General features: G+C 46.2%; 1 long non-coding RNA gene across 2 annotated transcripts in view; it reads right to left on the bottom strand.

Annotated features, from left to right (window-relative positions):
* Positions 1-11,170: 11,170 nt before the first annotated feature.
* The window catches only part of LOC135570225 (uncharacterized), an 88,936-nt gene continuing 80,595 nt past the window's right edge, over positions 11,171-19,511 (bottom strand). For both annotated transcript variants that reach the window (XR_010463459.1, XR_010463460.1), the window contains 2 exons: positions 12,313-12,342; positions 11,171-12,068 (listed from right to left, as the gene is read on the bottom strand). This is a non-coding gene — a long non-coding RNA (uncharacterized LOC135570225). The remainder of the gene's footprint in view (positions 12,069-12,312; positions 12,343-19,511) is intronic.

Raw genomic sequence — 19,511 nt, 5'->3', positions numbered from 1 at the left:
TGTGAAGCCCAGACGTAAGAGAGAGAGAACAAAGGCTGAACCTGGTCTTAACTTTCAATGCCCAACCCCCCTCCACGCCACTCCGCCAACCACCAGGATGCCCGGCATCAGAACATTCCAGGCATTCCGTGATTGGCAGATAGCAGGTTGATTGACATGTCGGACCCGCGAACACCGGGTACTGGTCAGTACAACACAACCACCTCCTAGCCTAGCACATAACACACAGCTGTCTGTGCGGGTCGCTACACAGCCCCCCACCACAAAGTCCCTCGTCCCCGAGGGAACAAACAAAGTCTCTGAAGCGACCCGGAGGTCTCCTTTGCCTGCGTGGCCGTGATGGTCGCAGAGTGCCCCTCTGGGAACCAGGGGATGAAGGCAGGGATATGGGGGACAAGGAAGCGGGAACGGGTAATACAGTCCGTGGTTCTGGGGAACCACGCGGTGACACAGGGGGAGACAGGGGGAGTGGGCTGTCTGGAGCCTTGTCTGCGGCACCTGAGGGTGGGTGCCTGGAGAATGTCATTGCCAGAGAGGGGAATTGTGGGGGTTCCTGGGGTTTGGGGAGAAGAGGCCCCTCTGTATGGGGCTAACCTGTCCCGGTGCAGTGCCACCTTTCTCCCCTGGGAGGAAGCTGCACCCGGTACACAACCTCCCCTACCCTCTCCAGGACACTGCAGGGTCCCACCCAGTGACTGTCCAACTTGGGGCATCTGCCTTTTTTTCCTTAGGGGCTGTAGACCCAGACCAGCTCCCCAGCCACAAAGTGCCTTCCCCGGGTGTGCACGTCATAGTTCCTTTCTGCCTCACACCTGCATTCACCAGCTGCTCTCTGGCGAAGGTGTGGGCTGTCTCCAGGCGGTCCTGGAGTCTCCGGGCATACTCCAGCCCCGGAGGAACATGAGGGCTATCCAGGGGCCGACCAAACGCCATCTCCGCAGGGGTGCGGATCTCTCCCCAGCATGAGGAGGGCAGGCGTGCAGGAGGTGGAGTCTTGGACAGCGGAGCGGCATGCCATGAGGACCATAGGCAGGTGCTTGTCCCAGTCACGCTGGTGTTTGGAAGAGACGATGGCCAGCTGCTGTCCAAGCGTTTTGTTGAAGCGCTCCACAAGGCCATCACTTTGAGGATGGAGAGGAGTAGTGCGGGTCTTGTGCATACCCAGCCTCTCACACATGGTGGCGAACACACGGGACTCAAAGTTTCTGCCTTGGTCGCTGTGGATGGACTCTGCAGCTCCAAACCTGCTGAACATCCCCGCTGTCAGGGCGTCGACGATGGTCTCTGCCTCCTGGTCAGGCAGAGCATAGGCCTCGGGCCATTTTGTGAAATAGTCCATGGCCGTGAGCACCCAGCGGTTTCCACTGTCTGTGGTGGGGAACGGCCCAACTACATCCACTCCCACCCTCTCCATGGGAGCCCCCACTGGGAACTGTTGGAGCTGAGCATGAGAGCGGCCTGGGGGCCCTTTCTCGCTGTGCAGTTGTCACAGCGGCGACAAAAGTCCTCCACATCCTTCTTGTGCTGCCCCCAGTAGAAGCCCTGACGGAGACGGCGCAGTGTTTTTGTGACCCCAAAGTGTCCAGTCCCCACCCCCATGAGTACTCTGGAGCACAGCCTCCCGCAATGCTTTTGGGACCACCACCTGCCACCTCTCCTCTCCCGTAGCTGACTCCTTCCATGCCCGCTGTAGCACGCCATCAGCCAGCCGCAGTCTCTCAAACTTCGACCACAACCCTTTGGTCGCGAGTGAGAGCGCTGTCACCTCTTCCCATGGTGGCCTCACCTGCGCCTCTACCCACTGTAGCACTGGCTGTAGCTCTGTGTCCCGTCCCTGCTGCTGCCGCCATTCAGCCACGTCGACAGTCTGCAGCTCACAGCAGACAGGCCCGCTCGCCCGACACACTGTGGCACAGACACCCTCCTCTGCCCGCAGCTCTCTCTCCCGTCCCTCTCTCCGTTCACAGTGGCGGCAGCCGTCTGCAGTACAGGGCCGACGGGACATGGCGTCGGCGTTGGAGTGGCGTGCCCCTGCCCTGTGCACCACCGTGAAGTCATACGGCTGAAGCTCCTCCAACCAGCGTGCCACCTGCCCCTCTGGCTCTCTGAAAGACATGAGCCACTGGAGAGCAGAGTGGTCAGTCCTTACAGTAAAGGGCAGACCACCCAGGTAGTACTTGAAGTGTTTGACGGAAGCCACAACAGCCAAGAGCTCCCGCCGGGTGACACAGTAGCGGCGCTCATGTTTGTCAAATGTTTTGCTGAAGTACGCCACCACTCTCTCCCCTCTGGCCCCACCTGGGCCAGCACCCCACCCATGCCCACATTGCTCGCGTCTGTGTCCAGGATAAAGGGCAAGGTGAGGTCAGGGGGCGAGCACGGGGCCTCGATCAGTGCACGTTTGAGGGTGTTGAACGCCTCCTCACACTCCACTGTCCAAGTGAAAGCCTTGTCCTTCGGCAGCAGGCGGTTCAGTGGAGCAGCAACGCTTGAGAAGCCCCGTACAAACCTCCTGTAGTACGAGGCCAGGCCCAGGAAGCTCTTCAGCTGACGCTGGTCGGTGGGGGTGGGCCAGTCTCTGACAGCCCCTACCTTGTCCTCCATGGTGCTGATCCCCTCCTTCCCCACTCGGTGGCCCAAGAAGGACACCTCTCTCCTCATGAAGTGGCACTTCTCGGGGTGGAGCTTCAGACCTGCGGCAGCCACCCTCTCCAGCACACGCCGTAGCGCCCCAGGGCTGACTGGAAGGAGCTGCCATGGGCCAGGATGTCATCGAGGTATACCAGACACTGCTGTCGGGGATGCCATCCAGCACCCTGTCCATCAAACGCTCAAAAGTAGCTGGAGCGTTGCACAGGCCAAAGCACAGGACCTTGAACTGCCAGTGTCCTCTGTTAGTGGAGAACGCAGTTTTGGCTCTGGCCTCTGGGGAGAGGGGCACCTGCCAGTAGCCACTGCGGAGGTCTAGTGAGGAGAACCAGGAGGACCCCCTAACCAGGTCCAGCGACTCATCGATACGTGGTATGGGGTATGAGTCCTTCCTGGTTACCTCATTCAGCCGCCTGTAGTCCGCACAGAACCTCAGCTTGCCCCCCTTCTTCGGAACCATGACGAATGGCGCCGCCCAGGGGCTGTCTGAGGGCTCAATGAAGTCTGCCCGCTGCATCTCCAACACAGCCTTGCTGCCGCCTCCTGGCGTGCGAGCGGGATACGGCGGGGACGCATCTTGATGGGTCGAGCATCACCTGTGTCGATCTCATGCTGCACCAGAAGAGTCTGACCCACCTCTTCCTCACTCAACGCAAAGCTGTCTCTGAATTCAAACAGCAACTGCCACAACCATTCCTGCTGCTCAGGGTCAAGACCAACACAGTTCCTCCCCCATATCTCCCTCACTGCAGACAGTGTCCTCTCCTCTCCCATCTGGGGTAGCTGGGCTGGGGGTGCGGCCCGGGCTCACAGAGGGCTGTGTCATGGAGGTAGCTGGGGGAATGTAACACACCGCCGTAGGTGACAGGGGGACTGGGGAAAAGTCACACACAGCTGTGGGGGAGGGGGCGCAGCCATGAGTCTCTGCTGCTTTAACTGTTGGAGTAAAGGGTTTGTTGGGTTGAGTGAATGTGACATTAGGGGGGGCCATGGTGACTTCCGTCCCTCCCTGGAAGCTCAGTGTGCCCCTATTTAGGTCTAACTGGCAGCCTGTGCTCCTAAGAAAGTCCAACCCCAGGATACAAGGGTCCTGCACAGCCGCCACCCACACAGGATGACGCACAGTCCTGCCCCCTACTGTCAGAGTCATTATTCCCTTCCCTTTCATGGGTGCCAGCTCACCTGTGACTGTGCGGAGCTGCACAGTTGTAGGCTCACACTGAGTCCAACCTGGCACAATATCTGGCCTCACCAGGGTTACTGTGGACCCAGTGTCCACCAGGGCGGAGCAGGGCACCCCCTCCACAGTGACAGGGACATGACAAAAGTCCCCAACACAGGTCCGGCCCACCACAACAACAGGCTCCCTCCGCTTGCCCTCGTCTGCTTCTGGGGGAAGTGGAGCCTTGCTTCCCCGTCTGTGCCGGTGGGCTCCTCCTGAAGATGATGGTGGTTGGGATAGAAAGCCAGGGGGTCCGCACTACCCGGTCTATGCGGACCCCGAGCCGTTTCCCTGAGCTCTGGGGGACATGGGGCAATCTCGGCGCAGATGGCCTGGCTGGCCACAACCCCAGCAGACCCTGGGACCAGGGCTTGTGTTTCGTGCCGCCTGTAGCGACACAGCCCGAATGAGTTCTGTCATTTCGGCCACCCAAGCAGGCTTTTCCGGCTCCGGGCTGCTCTGCCCCCCAGCTCGCACAGAGGGTGTGTCTCCCTGCACCCCCACCAAAGCCCCAGCTGAAGCCCCAGCCCACACCAGCTCCCTCTCCAAAGCCATCTCCAAGGCTGTCTGCAATGACTCAGGATGAGCCAGCTGGGTCTGTATGCGCAGCTCCGTAGGGGAGAGCGCCTGTATGAACTGGTCCCGTGCTAGCTCGCTCTGCACGGAGGGGGGCATGTGAGCATATGCCTGCCGAGAGAGGCTCTCAATGTCATTAGCTAGCACCCGTAGAGGCTCTCCAGGCTGCCTGCGTCTATTCCTCAGTTCGGAGCGCAGTAGCCCGGGCTGTACACACTGTCCATAGCGCCTCCTCAGTGATCCCACTTCTGACACCAATGTAATGACCTGACTAGATCATAAATTAACAATTGTCCAGACAGAGGCTTGAGTTTGCGAATTGACGGTTTATTGAACCAACTTTACACAGGCTACTGTTTGGGCCGTAGCACACGCCAAATAGATGACAGATAACCCACAAGCCAATCGTGACCTTCTCCTGTGAAGCCCAGACGTAAGAGAGAGAGAACAAAGGCTGAACCTGGTCTTAACTTTCAATGCCCAACCCCCCTCCACGCCACTCCGCCAACCACCAGGATGCCCGGCATCAGAACATTCCAGGCATTCCCGTGATTGGCAGATAGCAGGTTGATTGACATGTCGGACCCCGCGAACACCGGGTACTGGTCAGTACAACACAACCACCTCCTAGCCTAGCACATAACACACAGCTGTCTGTGCGGGTCGCTACAATATAAAAGGGTTGTACTTGTGCTCTGTATTTATGGATTAATATCAATTCACATTGAGGGTTTGTATCAATAACGTTACTGTTGTTCCTATCTAACATATATCTTGTGTCCTACCTAACCATGTGTCACTACTGTTGTTCCTATCTAACAGATATCTTGTGTCCTACCTAACCATGTATCACTACTGTTGTTCCTATCTAACCATGTATCACTACTGTTGTTCCTATCTAACAGATATCTTGTGTCCTACCTAACCATGTATCACTACTGTTGTTCCTATCTAACCATGTATCACTACTGTTGTTCCTATCTAACCATGTATCACTACTGTTGTTCCTATCTAACAGATATCTTGTGTCCTACCTAACCATGTATCACTACTGTTCCTATCTAACAGATGTCTTGTGTCCTACCTAACCATGTATCACTACTGCTCCTATCTAACATATATCTTGTGTCCTACCTAACCATGTGTCACTACTGTTGTTCCTATCTAACAGATATCTTGTGTCCTACCTAACCATGTATCACTACTGTTGTTCCTATCTAACAGATATCTTGTGTCCTACCTAACCATGTATCACTACTGTTGTTCCTATCTAACAGATATCTTTTATCCTACCTAACCATGTGTCACTAACGTTACTGTTGCTAACCAGGTGTTCTCTGTCTCTCTAGAGAAGACAGGCTATGTGCCCACAACCCACAAAATGAGGTGGAAACTGAGATGCACTTCCTATCCTCCTGCCAAATGTATGACCAGTTTATTCATACTGTTTGTTGTAGTCTGTCCAAGAGGGGAATCACACAGACTGATCTCAGTTAATTCATACTGTATGTTGTAGTCTGTCCAAGAGGGGAATCACACAGACTGATCTCAGTTAATTCATACTGTATGTTGTAGTCTGTCCAAGAGGGGAATCACACAGACTGATCTCAGTTAATTCATACTGTATGTTGTAGTCTGTCCAAGAGGGGAATCACACAGACTGATCTCAGTTAATTCATACTGTATGTTGTAGTCTGTCCAAGAGGGGAATCACACAGACTGATCTCAGTTAATTCATACTGTATGTTGTAGTCTGTCCAAGAGGGGAATCACACAGACTGATCTCAGTTAATTCATACTGTATGTTGTAGTCTGTCTAATAATTAAATCACACAAGACTGACAGCCTGTAATTTTATTAAAAGCATCCAGTTGATTACATGGCAGTTTAGAGAGCAACATCATAACACTAATCTACATCATAATCAATATCATAACATTTATAATCAATAACATCATTATCTCTATACTACTAACAACATAACACTAATCTACCTCATAATCAATATTATAACATTTATAATCAATAACATCATTATCTCTATACTACTAACATCATAACACTAATCTACCTCATAATCAATATCATAACATTTATAATCAATAACATCATTATCTCTATACTACTAACAACATAACACTAATCTACCTCATAATCAATATTATAACATTTATAATCAATAACATCATTATCTATATACTACTAACAACATAACACTAATCTACATCATAATCAATATCATAACATTTATAATCAATAACATCACTATCTCTATACTACTAACATCATAACACTAAACTACATCATAATCAATATCATAACATTTATAATTAATAACATCATTATCTCTATACTACTAACATCATAACACTAATCTACATCATAATCAATATCATAACATTTATAATTAATAACATCATTATCTCTATACTACTAACATCATAACACTAATCTACATCATAATCAATATCATAACATTTATAATCAATAACATCATGAGAGGTAAACAACAACAAACCCCTTTATTAAAAAATGTTTCAAAATACAAAGAATGAACAGATGATTATAATAATACCTGGACTAATAATGGAAACACTTCAAGATAAAGAATCTAAGAGACACTAAATAAGATAAAGAATCTAAGAGACACTAAATAAGATAAAGAATCTAATAATACCCAAAACCCCATGTTACCCCAAACCCCATGTTACCAATAACCCCATGTTACCCCAAACCCCATGTTACCAAAACCCCATGTTACCCAAAACCCCATGTTACCCAAAACCCCATATTACCCAAAACCCCATGTTACCAAAACCCCATGTTACCCAAAACCCCATGTTACCAAAGACCCCCATGTTACCAAAACCCCATGTTACCCCAAACCCCATGTTACCAAAACCCCATGTAACCAAAACCTAATTTAACCAAAACCTAATTTAACCAAAACCCCATGTTACCAAGAACCCCATGTTACCCAGAACCCCATGTTACCAATAACCCCATGTTACCCCAAACCCCATGTTACCAATAACCCCATGTTACCCCAAACCCCATGTTACCAAAACCCCATGTTACCCAAAACCCCATGTTACCCAAAACCCCATATTACCCAAAACCCCATGTTACCAAAACCCCATGTTACCCAAAACCCCATGTTACCAAAGACCCCATGTTACCAAAACCCCATGTTACCCCAAACCCCATGTTACCAAAACCCCATGTAACCAAAACCTAATTTAACCAAAACCTAATTTAACCAAAACCCCATGTTACCAAGAACCCCATGTTACCCAGAACCCCATGTTACCAATAACCCCATGTTACCCCAAACCCCATGTTACCAATAACCCCATGTTACCCCAAACCCCATGTTACCAAAACCCCATGTTACCCAAAACCCCATATTACCCAAAACCCCATGTTACCAAAACCCCATGTTACCCAAAACCCCATGTTACCCCAAACCCCATGTTACCAAAACCCCATGTAACCAAAACCTAATTTAACCAAAACCTAATTTAACCAAAACCCCATGTTACCAAGAACCCCATGTTACCCAGAACCCCACATTACCCCAAACCTCATATTACCCCAAACCCTATGTTACCCAACCCCCATGTTACCCAGAACCCCATGTTGACAAAACCCCATGTTAACAAAACCCCATGTTACCCAATATCCCATGTTACCCCAAACCCCATATTACCCAATATCCCATGTTACCCCAAACCCCATGTTACCAAAACCCCATGTTACCCCAAACCCCATGTTACCAATAACCCCATGTTACCCCAAACCCCATGTTACCAAAACCCCATGTTACCCCAAACCCCATGTTACCAAAACCCCATGTTACCCAAAACCCCATGTTACCCAAAACCCCATATTACCCAAAACCCCATGTTACCAAAACCCCATGTTACCCAAAACCCCATGTTACCAAAGACCCCCATGTTACCAAAACCCCATGTTACCCCAAACCCCATGTTACCAAAACCCCATGTAACCAAAACCTAATTTAACCAAAACCTAATTTAACCAAAACCCCATGTTACCAAGAACCCCATGTTACCCAGAACCCCACATTACCCCAAACCCCATATTACCCCAAACCCTATGTTACCCAACCCCCATGTTACCCAGAACCCCATGTTGACAAAACCCCATGTTAACAAAACCCCATGTTACCCAATATCCCATGTTACCCCAAACCCCATATTACCCAATATCCCATGTTACCCCAAACCCCATGTTACCAAAACCCCATGTTACCCCAAAATGTTACCCCAAACCCCATGTTACCAAAACCCCATGTTACCCAAAACCCCATGTTACCCAAACCCCATGTTACCCAGAACCCCATGTTGACAAAACCCCATGTTAACAAAACCCTATGTTACCCCAAACCCCATATTACCCAAAATCCCATGTTACCCCAAACCCCATGTTACCCAAACCCCATGTTACCAAAATCCCATGTTACCCCAAACCCCATGTTACCCCAAACCCCATGTTACCAAAACCCCATGTTACCAAAACCCCATGTTACCCAAAACCCCATGTTACCAAAATCCCATGTTACCCCAAACCCCATGTTACCCAAACCCCATGTTACCAAAACCCCATGTTACCCAAACCCCATGTTACCCCAAACCCCATGTTACCCAAAACCCCATTTTACCCAGAACCCCATGTTACCCAAAACCCCATGTTACCCAAAACCCCATGTTTATCTGGTGGTAAAAACCAAACTAAATGAATAATGGTGGTTGCAGTCACTCCTTTTAGATTTCTTCCAAGGTTCTAGAAAGATAAACTAATTCTGAACTTGTTATTAAAATTAGAACCACTTCAGGTTTATCACCACATTTTAAACACCAGTCCACTGCTGACCATCGATTTAAAACACAAAACTGACCTAAGATCAGCATGTAGGGTCAGATTCATTCTCCTCCTACTCCGTCCCCTGGGCTGCTCTCTCCTCTCCCGGTCCAGCTTCAGCTCTGGAGCTCAGAGAGACCATCTCCATGGCATTGACATAAAGATCCATGCTGCTCACCCTGTTCACTCTCTTCTGCCTCCTGGTGGGCTAGGGAGACACAGCACCAACAGTCAGACATTTACTCTCTAGTATCTCCATTTTCTCTTCCTCCCTCTCCCTCTAGTTTAAATGACTTGTAACGTCTGAGTAAATGTCTTTACCTTGTAGTACAGGTAGGAGGTGGTGATTGTTGTCAGTAGGATCAGCAGCACTACAACGTGTCTGATGATGAAGGCTGGCAGAGGAGAGGCTGCAAACAGAAACACCTTTGATGAGGGGACTGATCATCATCACATAGATCTGTGGGAAATCTGTCAATGACAAAGTTATAAGTCTGGTTCATGTTCAGTTACCTGTGATGGTGAGGGAGAGGAGCTCACTCTCAGAGGAGAAGTTATGAGAGAAAACATAATTGTCATAAACACAGCTGTAGTTCCCTTGGTGGGAGTCATCTGCAGCAGGGAAGAGGAAGGCAGCAGAGTGATTGACAGCTGGCTGGGTCTGGGTTCTGTTGGAGCCGGTGAACGTGAGGAGGAAGGAGCCTCCTGGGTACTGTGGCTGAGTGGAGCAGGTGATGGTGAAGTTGTAGCCCCTGAACATCTCGGGCCCCTGGTGGCCCCTGAAGACCCCTCCCATTGGGTCAGTCAGGAAGATATCAGGCTGGACCAGGAGATCTGTAACAATAAAAGAGAACAAGAAAAACCTCTTCAACTAGTTTCCTATAGATATGACAATAACATCAGCATGTAACAGTGCCAGCCACCCTCCCTCACAGGGCAACATGAGTAGTGGGCCTACAGTCACTGAGACAACATATGTTGATATCAGGCTTAAGCAGGACATCTGGAACTAGAGGAGAGAAAATGAAAACGTAGCTCCTCAACTACTTTCCTCATTTAGATGTGACAATAACATAACATGGTAGTGAGTAGAGACGTTCACTGAGGTAACACTCAAACACAAAAGCATTCTGGGATATTTAAGTGGTATTTGATTCCTACTTGACTGATTGATCTATTTTGCAAAGCAGATTTACAAGTTAAACAGTCATCATGAGAGGTGCAGAGGAAGTTGTATGAATGAAGGAAATCAGTTGAATATAATTATAATATGTTGTTATTACCTGAGCAGATCACTGTGAGTCCAGGAAAGAGATCATAACTTCTCCAACACTCCCTCAGTGAAGACTCAGGCCCATAACATGTAACTCCAAACCCTACAGTGGTGTTTCCAGGTAGTTCTGAAACAGTGGAGCCACAACCCAACTGTCTACACACTACTGCAGCTACATTCTCCTGGTCCTCGTCCTCAGCTCCCACAGTCCTCCACTCTCCCTGGTCGTACCGCTCCACTCTACCAGCACAGCGACTGCCTCCTCCCACCAGCCTCACATCATCAGGCTCTGAGAAAAGAAAAAAGAGAGAGACAGTAATCTTACTATTTTCTCACTAAAACACACCTATATTGTCTCTCATATTCTTCACTCCAGGCGAGAAACAATGTTGATTGAGTGACACACTGTTTCTTACCTGAGCAGGTGAGTCCAACAGCATTACCAGGTAGGCAGGTGTTGTTTTTTCTGTCTGAGGTGTCACAGTCCAGGAGAAGGGACTCTTTGCCTTTACACTGGAACTCTTTATCCCAGGTCTGACCCTCACCTTCTCCATAGAGCCCCCCCCCTGTAGAGCTGTAGGAACCCCACAGCCAACATCCCTACAGACTACCTCTGCATCCTGCCGGTCAAAGTCAGCTTCACACACTGAGGCCCAAGACTGATTGGACTTCACCTCCACTCTCCCAGAGCAGAGACCAGCTCCATCCACAAGCCGCACAGACTCTGGAGAAAAAGAGTTGGTTGAACATTCAATCAGTTTTGTTGATGACACTGTCAAGGACTAAACACAAATATGTTGGATAAAAGATTGTAGTTTGCTATGTTTGATACTGTAAGAGGTAGAAATGGGTTCTTAGTCACTCAGGATCGGGTTGGGAATAATGCAGGCAGGAGACAGGAATAAGTTCACTTCACTTTATAGAAAATAAACAGCTGGACATCCATCAGGCAGCTTCACATCAGTACCATCTGAACTACAATGATCTGCCCATGAACATCTCCCATAAACCAATATGACAAACACAAATATAATGTTTAAATACATCTGACATCTCTCCCTCTATTTAAATGAAATAAAAACACATAAAACATGATACATGGTAATATTGTATAATGTATAAATAAATCTCTCAATATGACCAGTCTCTTACCTGAACAGGTCACATGATGATAATATCCACCATCACAGACACCAGGTCCTCCTCTGATGTTACACTGTCCAACAGAAGACTCATCTCCACTACACATACTATATATTGTGACTATTCCTCTTCCATCTTCAAACTGAGGTCCTCTAGATTCAGCTACAACATCTCCACAGTTCAGCTCTCTACACAAAATTTTAACCTCTCTCATCATGCTCCAGCACCCAGAACATAGACCCAACCACTCTCCTTCATAGAAGACTTCCACTGTCCCAGAACAGGAAGTGGTCCCATCCACCAGTCTGACTGAGAGTTCAGCTGTAAACAGCAGAGAGGAAAACACAGTGGTGAGGACAGATGATGACAGTGATTCTGTTATTCTAACAGCAGTGATGCTTTGTGGTTGACAAGTATTAGTAGTTCCATAAAACACAACTTGTTATTGGGTTTTAGAATGGTTTGTATGGACACATGAATTTTCTACATGAATTTCTCCATGTGGGATAATAAAGTTGACTAATATTGAACTGCTATAATCACTGTAGATTTATACTCTACCTACCTGGTGGACTGACGCTTTGAGCCTGGAGATCTGAGGAGAAAGAGAGAGACAGAGGAGAAAGAGAGAGAAAGACACAGAGAGAAACAAAGGAGAAAGGGAGGAGTCAGAGGAAGAGAGAGGCAGAGGTTAAATGAACATCAACATGACCTTTCATGATGTGATGGGGAAGACAGGCTTATTGTTGGTATGGTGCAACTACACCCATGTGTACATACACTATATATACAAAAGTATGTGGACACCCCTTCAAATGAGTGGATTCTATTTCAGCCACACCCCTTCCTGACAGATGTACAAAATCAAGCACTCAGCCATGCAATCTCCATAGACAAACATTGGCAGTAGAATGGCCTTAATGAAAAGATCAGTGACTTTCAACAATGCAACATCATAGGATGCCACTTTTCCAAGTCAGATGGTCAAAACTCCTCTTCTCCCCCCTCTTAGCTTCTCCACCCTCTCCTCTTCTCCATCCTCTCCTCTTCTCACTTACTCTTCTCCCCCTCTATTCTCCTCCCCCTGTCCCCCTCTTCTCCCCCCTCTCCCCTACTCCCCTCCCCTCTCCTCTTCTCCCCCCTCTCCTCTCCTCTCCTTCTCCTTTTCTCTACACTCAGCTTGCTTCTCCTCCCCCTTTCCTCTTCACCCCCTCCTTTCCTCCCCTCCCACATCTCTTCTTCCACTTCCACTCTCCTCCAATCCCCCTCCTCTCTTCTCTTCTCACCCCTCTCTAATTCTCTATCTTCTCCTCCAATCCCCCTCCTCTCCTCTCTTCACCCCCTCTTTTCTCCCCCTTTCCTCTTCTCCCCCTCCCCTATCTTATAATCCCTCCTCTCCACTCTTCCCCCTCTCTTCTCCTAATCTCCCCTTCCCTCTCCTCTTCTGCCCCTCTCCTCTTTTGCCCCTCTCCTCTCCTCTCCTCTGGTACAGAGTCAATGTGGAGGCTATATACAGGGGGTACCAGTACAGAGTCAATGTGGAGGCTATATACAGGGGTACTGGTACAGAGTCAATGTTGAGGCTATATACAGGGGTACTGGTACAGAGTCAATGTGGAGGCTATATACAGGGGGTACTGGTACAGAGTCAATGTGGAGGCTATATACAGGGGTACTGGTACAGAGTCAATGGTATAGAGGCCCTGGACGGCAGGAAGCTTGGCCCCAGTGATGTACTGGACCGTACCACCACCCTCTATAGGGCCGTAACACTACCCTCTATAGGACCGTACCACTACCCTCTATAGGGCCGTATGCACTACCCTCTTTAGGACCATACCACTACCCTCTATAGGGCCGTACGCACTACCCTTTATAGGACCGTACCACTACCCTGTATAGGGCCGTACGCACTACCCTCTATAGGGCCGTACCACTACCCTCTATAGGGCCGTACCACTACCCTCTATAGGGCCGTACCACTACCCTCAATAGGGCCGTACCACTACCCTCTATAGGGCCGTACCACTACCCTCTATAGGGCCGTACACACTACCCTCTATAGGGCCGTATGCACTACCCTCTATAGGGCCTTACGCACTACCCTCTATAGGGCCTTACGCACTACCCTCTATTGGGCCGTACCACTACCCTCTATAGGGCCTTACGCACTACCCTCTATAGGGCCTTACGCACTACCCTCTATAGGGCCTTACGCACTACCCTCTATAGGGCCTTACGCACTACCCTCTATAGGGCCTTACGCACTACCCTCTATAGGGCCGTACGCACTACCCTCTATAGGACCGTACGCACTACCCTCTATAGGGCCTTACGCACTACCCTCTATAGGGCCTTACGCACTACCCTCTATAGGGCCTTACGCACTACCCTCAATAGGGCCTTACGCACTACCCTCTATAGGGCCTTACGCACTACCCTCTATAGGACCGTACCACTACCCTCTATAGGGCCGTAGGCACTACCCTCTATAGGGCCGTAGGCACTACCCTCTATAGGGCCGTAGGCACTACCCTCTATAGGGCCTTGCGGTCAGAGGTCGATCAGTTGTCATACCAGGCAGTGTTGCAACCCGTCAGGATGCTCTCGATGGTGCAGCTGTAAAACCTTTTGAGGATCTGAGGACCCATGCCAAATCTTAGAAATACAACTAAACCTAGGGTATGGCTAAATGGGGTGTGTAGAAATACAGATAAACCTAGGGTATGGCTAAATGGGGTGTGTAGAAATACAGATAAACCTAGGGCATGGCTAAATGGGGTGTGTAGAAATACAGATAAACCTAGGGTATGGCTAAATGGGGTGTGTAGAAATACAGATAAACCTAGGGTATGGCTAAATGGGGTGTGTAGAAATACAGATAAACCTAGGGTATGGCTAAATGGGGTGTGTAGAAATACTTGTTGGGGTCAGGGAGAGAGTTGAGTTATGTACTAGACTGGTGGGGGTCAGGGAGAGAGTTGAGTTATGTACTAGACTGATGGGGGTCAGGTAGAGAGTTGAGTTATGTACTAGACTGGTGGGGGTCAGGAAATAGTTGAGTTATGTACTAGACTGGTGGGGGTCAGGGAGAGAGTTGAGTTTTTGACTAGACTGATGGGGTCAGGTAGAGAGTTGAGTTCTGTACTAGACAGGTGGGGGTACTAGACAGGTAGACAGGTAGAAAACACATGTTGACTCCCCCTGTAGAGAAACATCAACGCCATCCTCCTCTTTCATGTATCTTACATGTCTATGACTCTGTCATACAGGACACCAATGCTATGGGTGACAATATAATCAACCCACACAGTATCTAGAACTACACAATTATTAAATATTTACTGACTAGAAATATAATAAACCTACACAGTATCTAGAACTACACAATTATTAAATATTTACTGACTAGGAAATATAATAAACCCACACAGTATCTAGAACTACGCAATTATTAAATATTTACTGACTAGGAAATATAATAAACCACACAGTATCTAGAACTACACAATTATTAATTATTTACTGACTAGGAAATATAATAAACCACACATTATCTAGAACTACACAATTATTAAATATTTACTGACTAGGAAATATAATAAACCTCACATTATCTAGAACTACACAATTATTAAATATTTACTGACTAGAAATATAATAAACCACACAGTATCTAGAACTACACAATTATTAAATATTTACTGACTAGAAATATAATAAACCTCACATTATCTAGAACTACACAATTATTAAATATTTACTGACTAGAAATATAATAAACCTACACATTATCTAGAACTACTGTCTGACCATGGTATTCTTTGTTTTCCTTGTTATTTTCGTTAGGTCAGGGTGTGACATGGGTGATGTATGTGTTTTTGGTTTCCCAGATTGGTTCTCAATTAGAGGCAGCTGTCTATCGTTGTCTCTGATTGGGAACCATATTTAGGCAGCCATATTCTGTAGGTAATTTGTGGGTGATTGTTTCCGTGTCTGTGTCTGTTTCACCACATGGTACTGTTTCGGTTTGGTATTTGTACGTCCTCGTTTATTGTTTTGTATTTCATTAGTGTTCAGTGTTTGTCTTATTAAAATCATCATGAACACGTACCACGCCGCATCTTGGTCCGATCCTTCCTCCTCTTCAGACGAAGAGGAGGAAATCAGCCGTGACAACTACACAACTATAAAATGTCAAAGTGAATTAAATGCTGTTTGGCCCTAAACAGACAGGACACGGTGGCAGACTATCTGACCACTGTGACTGATAGACAACAGAGAAACAAGTGGACAATGTAGAGACAATGTGAGTATGGCCTTGCTATTGAGAGAGGTCACCATAGGCAGAGAGAAGACAGGCTATGTGCCCACTACTCACAAAATGAGGTGGAAACTGAGCTGCACTTCCTAACCTCCTGCCAAATGTACGTCGATATAGGAGACATATATTTCTCTCATATTACAAGGACCCCAAAATAATTTGAAAACAAATATAATATTGACAAGCTCCTGTATCTGTTAGGTGAAATACCACAGTGTGTAATCATGTCAGCAGAATGTGTGACCTGTTGTGATGAGAACAGGGTAACCAGTGGAGAACAAACATGTTAGACGAAATTATAGTTGAAATGATTAATTATGGATACATTCTTGATTAGAACCATTTATTCTAATACTATTATGTTATGATATGAAATGTATGGGCTCTTGGTTAAGTTGTTCTCAGAGTGAAAGTCAACTCTACAAATAGGCTATGCTTGGAGTGACATTTTAGTTCAAAGTCCTATAGGAACAGCGACTTACTGTATATTCCTACAGTGATCACTGTATACAGGTGAAAACTAGTGTCAGATCGAGCGATGAATGGACGGGGTCTTTCCCGGTTTTTAGTAGTCTGTGTTCTTGATAGTGAAAAGTGATCGTGTGGTTGAGGTTCCGGGGAAGAAATGGAACAGGTGATTTTATACCATCAGCTTTCAAGAATAGACACTGCAGGATTGGTTTTGGGACTGGCCTCGGTCCATTTGTTTTCGGTCAACTTTACAAGTAGGCTATGTTTGGAGCGACATAGTTTAAGTCAAAAGACCTATAGGAACAGTAATTACTGTATACGGGGGAGTTAAATGTCAGATTGAACAATGTATCCGGCGGAAAGACAGAACAAGTGACCCCATAGATATATAGATCTTGGTAATAGACACTGCAGGTTGGTGGTCTTTATTTAGATTATGGGGAACAATTGAGTTGCTTTTCCGTTGGTCATTTTCAATCAACTCTACAGATTAAGCTATATTTGGGGCGACATTTAATTTCAAAGTCCTATAGGAACAGTGATTACTGTATATTCCTACAGTGATCGCTGTATACGGGTGAAAACTAGTATCAGATTGAACGACGAGTGGACAGAGACTCTTGAGACTCGGTCTATTTGTCCTCGGTCAACCCTACAAGTAGGCTGATTTGGAGCGACAATCTTAGCAGAAGTCCTATAGGAACAGTAATGTATTGTATACGGGTGAGACTTAATGTCAGACTTTAGTAGATGAGGATTCCAATAAAGAAATATTAACCATAAGGTGTTAAATATTGGAATTACTAGTAGATAAGGATTCCAATGTTGAAGATTGGAATTATTAGGAGGGGCAGGAATTTATTATAATGGGTAGTAATCCCTCTAAACTGCTTTCTGAAGAGACGGACGATTACCGTTATATGAAACAAAAAGATCGAAAGAATGTAGATTTCTGTCCTAATTGGGAAAAAGGTATGGTTTTGACGGACGCCTAGATGTCGAAAAGTTAGAATCCCTTCTAAAATAGATAAAAGGGAGCGAGATTAATGAGAATCCTAAACTGAGGGAAAACGTTGGGCGTCTAAATTGGGGCTATTTTCTGTTGTCTAGATGTCGGAGTAACAAATAAAGATAACTGTAAAAATGGGTATATTTGCGGAGAGTCTCAGTCAATTTCATAGCGCTGGTGGTATAGTGGTCAGCGCAGCAGTTTTACCAACGGCAATCCACGGTTCGGCTATTTTGCCCAAAATGATCTGGTGGAATAATGTATTGAGATGGGAGTCGTATTTAAATAAATGTATCATAGAAGAGAAAGTTACCTAAAGTTAAGTGTAGGGAATAACGGAGAGATACGATACAATTTCGGGCTATCCGGACGTTATAGCTATTTATGAATCGACTGACATATGATAAATTTAGCACAAAACATGGTACGTTTAAATGTTAGACTATGTTAAATTGAGAAGTTGGGTTGGGGATACTTTGATGGTTTAGAATTTAAAACTGAACGCAATCTGAATAGGGAATATATATATTTTACAGAGGCAGGCAGATGTGTGATGACGTTGCACATTTAACAACACCGTTGCTCAAATTTAAACCGAGAAACGGGGTTGTAGCATTTAGAGGAAAAATGCGTGCATTATAGCTTAGAGTTACTTTTCAAAAGCGGCCAGAAGTTCCAGATACATTTCATTTAAAAAAAGGAGAAGTATCGTAAAGATGCCACAGCTTGCAACGGAAGTGCCGCCAGGCACTAAATGGGCTATATAGTGCAACGCTTGGACTATAAAATATGTAAGAATAGTTTAATCGTAAAAAGTTGTGATTGTTTTTCCAAGTATTGATTTTTGGTTAGGTAACGCCTGGGAATTCGAACTAGAAGTTAAAGTATCCTAAAAAAACTATCTATTTTCTCTGTTTTTCTTTACGGGGAAAAATAATGACTTATCTTAAAGGGACAGTGCACGTCAATCACAGTGGTTTGAGTGTATGACAGTGGAAAAAATATTGTGGGACGACAATTTGAAGATAGAAAAATAAGTTACATGATACATCAAGAGATTTAAAACAAACGATGTGAAGGGATCATCAGAATTATTGGGTTTCGTTATAGGAGTAAAAGTTTGGGTTAAGGGGATTTCCCTGTTCCCAGAGACAAGGTATTTTAAAGGTGTACACTCACTAAATGCGAGTATGAGTTTTTAATTAGACAAGTGAATAACGTATGGGGAACAGAATAGAGTAATTAAAATACTAAGTCAAAGACGAGACAGTTACTTAGAGCAAAAGGGATTCTAAATGATAACAAAGAGGCAATTACGATTTATGCCCATCGAAAGGTTTTTATAAAATTAGCGAATTTAGAGATGTTGGTTGGGGTGGTAAATTATAATTCAGGATTTGAACAGATGTGATAAATTAGGTTTGGTTAATCGAACAAGAATGATTTACAATTCATTTGAAGTCGCTACGAATTGGCAGGTTGAGCGCTTGATGATGACGTCACTAGCGAGGCACTTTTGTCGCCAGGGACTGGGGATAACGGAGCGGTTTCGAGTAACTTTTCAGAAGTTGATATAAATTACAAAATACATTTGTAACAGTAATTTGAGAGTTGCCAGGATAGTCAGGAAAGATGCTAAAAACGATCAGCTGATACCTAGGTAGGCATCAAGGGTTGTGGCGTTGGTTTGGGTTGAACCATTTTAGAGAGGGAGAGACTGGATGTCTGAATCGTAAAACTTCGTGGTAATGGATTCCATGGTTGTCGATTCCAGGTTTGATTGTTTATGTAACACCAGTGAATTTGAGCGTGTTTAGGTAGAATTCTTTGTTCCGGGACGGATGGGAGTTACCCAAAAATAAGTCAATAAAAGGAGCCATGGGAGAAAGCGAATGCATATTTATTAAATATCGGGGATTAAATTACGGATTTCTTACACTGAGAAATGTATCGGGTTAAT

The sequence above is a fragment of the Oncorhynchus nerka genome, unplaced genomic scaffold (assembly GCF_034236695.1).
Source record: "Oncorhynchus nerka isolate Pitt River unplaced genomic scaffold, Oner_Uvic_2.0 unplaced_scaffold_1017, whole genome shotgun sequence".
NCBI lineage: Eukaryota > Metazoa > Chordata > Actinopteri > Salmoniformes > Salmonidae > Oncorhynchus > Oncorhynchus nerka.
Note: the sequence above shows the minus strand (reverse complement) of the source record. Positions and strands in the feature narration are given on the sequence as shown.